Source organism: Hippocampus zosterae, chromosome 8 (assembly GCF_025434085.1).
Source record: "Hippocampus zosterae strain Florida chromosome 8, ASM2543408v3, whole genome shotgun sequence".
Classification (NCBI taxonomy): Eukaryota; Metazoa; Chordata; class Actinopteri; order Syngnathiformes; family Syngnathidae; genus Hippocampus; species Hippocampus zosterae.
In genome coordinates this window covers 17,012,504-17,021,551 of record NC_067458.1, presented here as the reverse complement: position 1 = coordinate 17,021,551, position 9,048 = coordinate 17,012,504, and the positions used below count along the sequence as shown (strand labels likewise).

Genomic DNA, 9,048 nt, shown 5'->3' with positions numbered 1-9,048 from the left:
TAGAGTCCGAACTGTCACCACCATCGAGATCAGTGGTTCTTACCCTTTTTGGGAGCTACGGAATCCAACCAGTTCATATACACATTCACCGAACGCTTCATTAGTGAAAAATAAAAATAGGATTTCTTTTTTTTAACAAATTCAAGACATAAAAAAATGCAGTTATTAAAAACAAAGAAACGTAAACACAATTAGTATAAGTATAAAGTATGTTTTTTAATTGTGCACAAAATGAACCAGCCAGTGATGGCCGAGCGGGAATATCATAACTAATTGACACGTTGAGTCGTGTGTGTCTTAACCTCCACGGCAGAGGCTCTGTCGAACCCCTTTGACTGATTCACCGAACCCCTGGGGTTCGATCCAACCCAGGTTGAGAACCACTGATCTAGATGTTGGCAACACATGACAAACACTCATCAATCACTCCTTTAACTTTATTGACAATTGCGGGGTCAGACATACTGTATGGTGTGTTACATTCTGATCACAAATGACACGCACGCGGCAGCTAGCCAGTCAGCAGCTAGTGCAAGTCAGTGCTCGAAAGTGCTCCCGGTTTTTCAAAGTATGCTTGTAAAAATTTCATCCGGTCGCACAGCCTGAATGAGTGTTTTATTAAATCTTCTACCGGTACATATAGTGAAGCGCTCCATTTCTGTGCCCGTCTGCTAGACTGCACACAGAAGACGGAACACGTGACCAGGTTAAACCCTTTCTGTATAAATTTTATAAATATCCTAGTCCGGATGTGTGCTTGGACAAATTACCAGTCAAATATTTTTTCTGATTTGAGTGCTCTTAAAATGACATGATATTTTCCATTTTGTTTCTTCCATTTGATCAATTTAATTTTGCTGAGACATTATAAAGGTCATCATCATATTTTTCCCTAGAATATTGGTCTGACTCCCAATTTTATAAGCTTTAGTGTGTCGGACTGCATTTTTCTGTATTGTATGGCGTAAAACACAACTTGTAGACTTGAATGCGATTCACTTTGTGGCTCGGCCCCCCCGCTGCTTGATACAAAACTGTGTTCTTGTGATTTATGGAAGCAAAGAAGTCAGCCACAAGGCCTTGGGGCAGAGTGAGAAGGGGGGGGGGGGGGTAGAGCAAAACAACACTGCTTAATTGAAGTCTGAAAAACCTTGCGCAGGGGTATCGCAAACTTACTGCACTATTGGATCTTTTTAGACCCCCTGCTTCTTCCGACAGCGATAAATTCAACTTGTAAACTCACAAATTCCAGGCTGAAGGGGTGGGAATAAGGAGACATTGTATCATTTCACTTTATCTATGAGTTCATGTTGCCGCATACATAATGTGTCTTTGCAAGTGCCTAGGGAAATGGAACAGATGCGAGCGGCAAACAAAAAGTGATTCATTTTTCCTTGAATGCATTGTAAAGCTGCAAAAATCACAAACGCCTGCCTATGATTCATGCAGCATTGTTCTTTCCACCCCACTCCCAGAGTGTGTTCTGTCCAACCATTTTAGGCGAGCAGCTGTTCACGCAGACAGCTGCGGGGGCCATTCATCGCAGGCGAGTGGCAATTAAAAAAAATCAAGCCAATGTTGTGTTTCAGTTGATCCGTCGCTATTCCTACGTGTAATCCTCTCTCACATGCCTCGCCTATCTTTTACCAACACACAAATACGTGTCGGCATTTTCGAGGCACGCACACACGTCCCATCAACAAGTGGGCACGGAGATTCATTTCTTCGCCCGAGATAAAAGGCCCAAATTGCAGTGACATGGCACAGTTGGATTTGGGGGCATTACTGAGGCCGGAGCTGAGAGGAGCCAGGTAATCTCCACGATTTACTTGGGCTGCAGAGTTTTTTTCCATATCTTCTTCTCGGCGCTATGCGGCCACACAAAGTCTGGCTGGCGTCGCAGTGGCATTCGGCGGAAGGCTAAATCGAGCTGCGGACGTGTGCCACGCACACCGGCGCATTCTTTTATGTCCGTGCTCACACAACAGCCCGGTTGGGCTCTCAAAAAAGCAAAGCAGTTGTCACCTCCTCTCAAACGACACAAAGCAGGTGCGAAGGCTGGTGGGTGGCCTGAGCGACATTGTTGAATGCAGGGTTTGTTTGTTTGTTTATTTTTTGTCGTTGTTTGAAATGAGTGTGCTCGTTGATATTGGTTGAGGTGCAAATGGTTTTCAGAAAATACGGTAGGGCATGTGGCTGGCACCTTCTGGGGTGCAATCTCATTTTTATTCAGGTTTTGGGGTATCAAGGATTCCGCCCAGTGCTAGTGATACAATTTTTTTCTTGTTAACCGTGGTTAACTTTGTTTCCCACCTAAAAAGTTAGATGCACAACCCGCATGTGCGACTTGACTCACCTATACATAATTCCTTCGGCATTTGATCAGATTTTAAATCAAGGCCAAATGGTTTATAATGAACACAATCAAACAGATCGTACTTTTAATCAACATTTTTACACGTGTGACCTTAAATTATGTTCAAAGGTGACATCAGCAATAACGGTCCAGTTAATATGGCTTCCAACGGCAATGTTTTGACAGTGGAAATAATTATGTCTGAAAAATGGTTCACAAATCCAAATAGAACCGAGGCCAACCAGCAATCTGCCTTTACGAGATTGCCCTCAAATCAATCCATTTCTCTCTATGCTCTTTGACTCATATAAGCCAGATCTTGGAACTCCAAGTGTCTTTCGAGTTACAAAGAGGTTGGCAAGTCGTAAAATTCAAGGGTATGAGAGCAATAACCTTGAGGGTATGACCAAAATAATCCACAAATCACTCATTTTATGCTGCTGAGCTGTATAAATGGTACTGACACCAAAATGGGTTCGGACGATGTTCATCTGACAATTGTGATGCCTTAAGAGATATGTCAGTGATGTAATAGAGAGAGGACATGACATCACGTAGTATACATCACAACAGAAACTGGCTCCAACGTGGTCACACGTCTTTATTAGATTGTGGGTTGTCATGTCACTGAATGAAAATGTTGCGCCCATCTGCCCCTTTCTGCATTAAAGGCAAGAGTGGATCATGTTACGGCTCTGATTTTCCAATTTTTATTTGGAATCCGTGTATAAAAGCCAGTCATCGAGCAGATCAGATATCAGAGGGATTTATTATCCAAAGGTTGTGCGACCTTTTATGGAAATAACGAAGTAGTAGACTTGTCCTCTCGAATAATGGTGTCACCCCAACAAGGTGCCAACCCAGCTTGAGTATCGCCGAGCAGCTGCGGTCAGAGACGGCAGTGGCGTCGGCGCTTTCAGCAGCAGCGGTTTTCCAAATCACATGCACCTCCGAACATCCATGGCGTAATCAGTGTGATGAGCTGACTCATTGTGAGAAGATTATTCCCCGCAGAAGTCTTCCACTGAGGGCCGGCCAAGTTGCTGTCATGGATTGAATGCAAGAATTAACATTAATCCGTGGCAAATTTGAAAGATATTCCATGTAATAGCAGATAGTGTTCCTATAACTCCTCAGAGAAATACAGTCCCAGTTAAAAAAAAAAAAAGTTACACCACCTCATCTAATAACTGCAAGTAATTGGTCCTGGGATAAAAAGATCAAATTTCATTTTCCATCACTTGAAGTAAAATGTGGTGCAATTATACCCCATCCCCGTCATGTTTCCGTTTGCAGTAGCGCAGTATAAACTAGTGAGTTTCAGCTTGCATGTATGGGGAAAGAAATCCTGACACTGACATCACATGCCAGTTTCTCTTTCTATTTTTTCCTCATTCATGTACAAATATCTCGCCACTTCTTTCAAATTAAACTGCGTCAAAAATATGCTTTGCTGTTTTGCCTGCGGGCGGCCCGGTGGACGAGTGGTTAGCGCGTCAACCTCACACTGCAGAGGTTGTGGGTTTGATCCTTTAAATTTTCATGGGGTGTGCACGTTTCAGACATCCTATGAATGAAAAGATAAAAATTCAATGACAACAAGGCATGTTTTAAAAAAAAAATCATTTTTTTAAACATCACAAAATGGGCAATTCCACCTCCGGCCTTCCTAGTGTGGAGTTTGCATGTTCTCCCCATGCCTGTGTGGGTTTTCTCCGGGTACTCCGGTTTACTCCCACATCCCAAAAACATGGATGGCAGGCTGATTGAACACTCTAAATTGTCCCTAGGTGTGAGTGTGAGCGCAGATGGTTGTTCGTCTCTGTATACTCTAGGATTGGCTGGCAACCAGTTCAGGGTGTCCCCTTCCTGCTACCCGAACACAGCTGGAATAGGCTCCAGCACCCCCCGCGACCCCTGTGAGGATAAAGCGGATCAGAAAATGAATGGAAGTTTTGCCTTGACTCGCGGCCTGCCAGTTGTGTCTCATCAGCCTCTTTAGCACAGGGATCCTGCACACATGCCGCATCAGTTCTGTTGCACAGATCTGGCATTTGCCTGTGCCTTTTCTGCATAACCCAGCGAAGCAGGATATTGCCTTTGCTGTTATCGCTTCACACACAGCTGACACGGCATCCTGTGTGAGGATCTTCAGCGCCGCTTCTCCACAAACGGCAATTTCTTTCAACACAATAGGGCGGGAGAAGTAAGATTTAATTAGTGCAAAACTTCACACTCGGTTGCCATCTATCCAGCGTAACACACAAGGCGCTGCCTCACTTTTGTTACGGCTCTCATACTGCCTATCAGCGGAAAATACATTCAGTCAGTTCCGCTGATCGAATTCACCGACACGATTTAAAAAAAAAGTGGAAAAATGTCAGGTTTCAACACAACTCAGTTCTTAAACGCCACCACGAGGTCCTAACATCGCTTGACCCCAATACTGTTACCGAAAAATTGTCAGGTAAACATCTTCTCTTTTGAAATTGGACGCAAAGGTCATTTCCATTGAATGGGAATTTCCAAACACGTCTCTCTGCTTTTTAGCAAATGCATTGGAGCGTCTTATCTGCAATGTATTCTCTTCGCGTCCATAAAATACTCCCTCTCTCATTTCCCCTCAACCTTCACCTCTCCCACCCCCCCTCATTTTCCACCTAATCCTGACAGCGGTAGTTTAGAATAATCGCATTCAGCTAGGAGCGCTTTCGTAATTGCTCTGGCCCTTATATTGTGGAAAGCCGAGGCAGGGGCCAGCGCCATCAAAGCCTGAGTGATCATTCCTTAGCCTGCTTTTACTGATGGGGGACAGAGGAAAAGGAGGGTGGGGCGTGGGGGAACACAAATACAGATGGACAAACAAAGCAAGGGGGGGTCTTGGCGGAGGGAGTCAAAACTGAAGCAGATGTGGTGATAGCAGTCAATGGACAGAAAGATGGACAGGAACAGAGGAACCAGTTCTTGAGTAAACACCAACTGGTGACACCGGTTGAAATGACAAGGAAACCCGGGGACCACCTTAAAGCACGATGTGGAGGTGATATCATCCATAATTAAAAGAGGGGGAGGGTCTAATAAGGCCTGCTTGGTTCAGGGGACAGGAAACCGAGGCAACTTGAGAAGCCGAGGCCTCAGTGTGCAGCTGTGCACCCCGTTTTTTTTCCTCTTCTCGACTCTCCAGCTGCACAACCGACGCTGCACGTATTTATCCGTGGCCACTCCCCTTCCATACATTCGAGCATATGTTGATTCTCTGCGACCTGTCCAAAAACCCTCAATGCACTGATTCACCTTGAGAAAAGGCTTCGAAAGCTGGCTTTGTCTTCTGCTTTACAAACTATCCATAAAGATGATTTTTTTTTAAGGGGATTACCAGGATCCTTCCCCAGACATGTTTAAGCAAGCGCAGCAGGTTTCCCCAATTCATGTCATGTGTTTTTCACTCAAGACATTAGAAAATGGGGTCGTGTTGACCTAGAAAGCACACAGTCATTCGAGCTGATGTTGTCCAGAGACTGCATATTCGTCAAAACTCCAGTGAAACAATGAGGTGAGGATTTATAATAGGCAGACTGATGTCTCCTTGCAACACACACCCATTTGAGTCAACTCCTGACAAAGTGTTTATGGAGGGGTCTGAAATTCAAGGTCGCAATGTACTTGGAAGGGTTTCGACAGCTTTTTGCGAGGACCTAACCGCTGGTTGAAATTTCTTTTGGGGGGTTTGGACTGGGTTTGAGGGCTGGTGATGGAGTTAGGATCGAGTTATAGTTTTAACCTCTTATTCTCTCCTTTGGTGCATGGTTTTGTTTTGTTTTTTGTGAGTGTGCGCCCGGGAATTTGATTCTGCATAAGGAGTTTAAAGTCAATGTTCACGAGGGCTTTATCAGTAGTAGTGACTGTGGTCACAGTTGTAGTCACGGTCTATTTTGGCGGTCGCCACGGTTTGGTTTTTGGTGTTCTTTATTGTCAGGATTGAAGTCATAGATAAACATTGGTTCTCGATGTGGTTTGTACATATGGTTTCCTACTAGATTGAAATCATTTGGTTTATGGCGGGAAATGGCACGGTGGTCGACTGGTTAGCACGTCGGCCTCACAAGGTTGATTCCGACTCCGGCCTCCCTGTGTGGAGTTTGCATGTTCTCCCCGGGCCTGCGTGGGTTTTCTCCGGGTGCTCAGGTTTCCTTCCACATTCCAAAAACATGCATGGCAGATTAATGGAACACTCAAAATTGTCCCTGGGTGTGATTGTGAGCGCGGATGGTTGTTCGTCTACGTCTGCCCTGCGATTGGCTGGAAACCACTTCAGGCCTACAGCTTGAAGACAGCTGGAATTGGCTCCAGCACACCCACGACCCTCGTGAGAATAAGCAGATTAGAAAATAGATGGATGGATCTATATCGTCAGAGTAACGCTGAAGCTCAGGGACTAGAAGGGCTGTTTTGCGGTTGGAAGGTTGCACATTTGTTTCTGGGGTCCCCTTAAATCCTGTCAAAGAATCCTTGAGCAAGATAGTGAACTCTGTGATGACGTAACATTGGTCTAGCGATGCTTGGGTCATTAAAGCGATCATGTTTAAGGCCTTTGAGTACCACACAGCCTTTTAAGCACATTAACAGTATAAGATTTGGCGAGGTTCGGCCTTAGGTGTTACGTTTGACAAACTTTTGCAGAGATTTTGCAGAGAGATACACACCGACACTTTCTGTCTTTTGTTACAACCTAAGAAAAAAAAAGCCTCGTTGACTTCAGTCATCTCAAAATGCCTGTTGAATTAATATATACCGTAGAAAGGGCTACTGAAAACCCCCATTGTGTTTATCACATCCCATTCACAACAGTAATGGCCCATGATTGGCATTGGATATTTACATTGAAAGAAACGCTTCACGCAGAGTTCATGTTCATGTTCGTGCAAGTGTACCAAACACCGTTTTATTTTTGGTGGTTGTTTGAAGTCGTCACACTGGCAGGTCGCAACCGCCGCTCCTTGAGAATATCCCGTTCGCAATATGACAGCGCGCTGAGTTCATATTTGCGGATGCCTCCGTTATAAGCCACTCGTAAAGTTGCGAGAGGAGCTCAGAAATGCGATGGTGTAGCGACTGCCAAGCATTGCACCGGACACCCGGGGGGTAGGGGGAGTAGATGATGCAGGGGAGGGGGAGGGGTGCATTTGCAAACAAAACCAGAAGGTGGAGAAAGACTGGATAAATATGTGGCACCACTGAGAGCCGAGCCCTCGACCACGGCACCTTTGTTGCCAGATCACAACCAGATGTGCCAAGTGTGTCCAAACAGGAATGACTGTGGGAAGGCAATTTTCAGCAATTTGTCAGATTTTTGAGTCAACCCCCCCCCACACCACCACCACCACTCCCTCCCCCTCACGAGGCACCGCCTCCATTTTCTTGTGAAAAGACAAACACTCGTGCTAGAGGAGCACCGAGATCATCTCAAACATGAATGCTCTCTATGCTCTTTGCCTCTAGCACAGTCAGGTGATGAGTGATATACAGTAACAAATACAAGGAAATAAATCTGAGGGCAGGTGGCAAGACGAGGCTTGCGATATTGACAAATAACCACCCACCTAACATTCATGCATCAGCATTACCAGAATGAATGACTGACTTACTGATCCAAATGTGGAGGGTGCGTTTATTTGCCTTGAGGATTCGCAACCACCATTAAACACACACCTTAAATCCATCATTTTTGCTCAAGCTGGGAAAAAAAAACGAAGACGTGGATTCAAGGTACTTGTAAATAAATTGTGAGACAGCTCATAAATAAATTTTCCAAAGGTTACGAAAGTGGCTTTATTCTTTCACATTCATGTTTGTAAAGCAGTTTTATGTGAAAGGATATGCAGAATTTTGTCTACCCTTTTCTGTAAACCTACTCCGGTTAAATATGTCAAGTGATAGGAATGCTCGGGGAGTTGCCAAAGATGCTTACTTCACAAAATCCGACGTACTTGTGTTGTTGAGATTCCTACTCTTCACAATGAAAGCCCTCAGAAGAGCAATTTTGTCTAATTTGCATTTTTGTTTAAAAAAAAGAGTGAAATTTACCAAAATTATCCATTTGTGCCATTCCACTTTGTGGCATATTTTCTTTCTTGGTTTTGACAGTCTGTTCATTTGTTGACCGAGAATTGTGCATCGCCACTATTGGTTTGGGTGGAGAACAAACATTTTCTGATTCACATTCTTTGCCTTTTACCCTCTTGTGTCCTTCTTCGTTGACTACATTCGATGATAGATCACGTTTCTGGTTCTACACTTTTGTTTTCCATCCATCCATTTAAGAAGGGAGCCGACCAAAAATGTATTAGAAACTTTAGTAGCTCTGATTTCTGGCGATACAGAATGCAGAGTTGCATTTTTTGCCTCAGTATGACGACGACCTTGTTCCAAATGCTCAAGCAAACCCGGGACATGAGGCAAGCTCTGATTTGGATTAGCACAGTAAAGCGACACATGACACTCTCGGATGATAATAAGAAAAACATGCGGAGGTGGTTTGAATCTCCAACACAAGCGTCTTCACTGTTGACTTGTGCAGCATTGGAACAGAAACGCTTGCCGGCTGCAACTTTCTTCTGAAATATTCCCACCCACCAAGATCAACTTTTTCTAGTCCCACCAGCCACAATTTTGTTTGGCATTAGATCTGAGCC

At 44.5% G+C, this 9,048-nt stretch overlaps 1 long non-coding RNA gene across 1 annotated transcript in view; it reads left to right on the top strand.

The window, feature by feature from the left end:
• The window catches only part of LOC127605432 (uncharacterized), a 41,753-nt gene that overhangs the window by 19,102 nt on the left and 13,603 nt on the right, over positions 1 to 9,048 (top strand). The gene's annotated exons all lie outside the window — the stretch shown is intronic.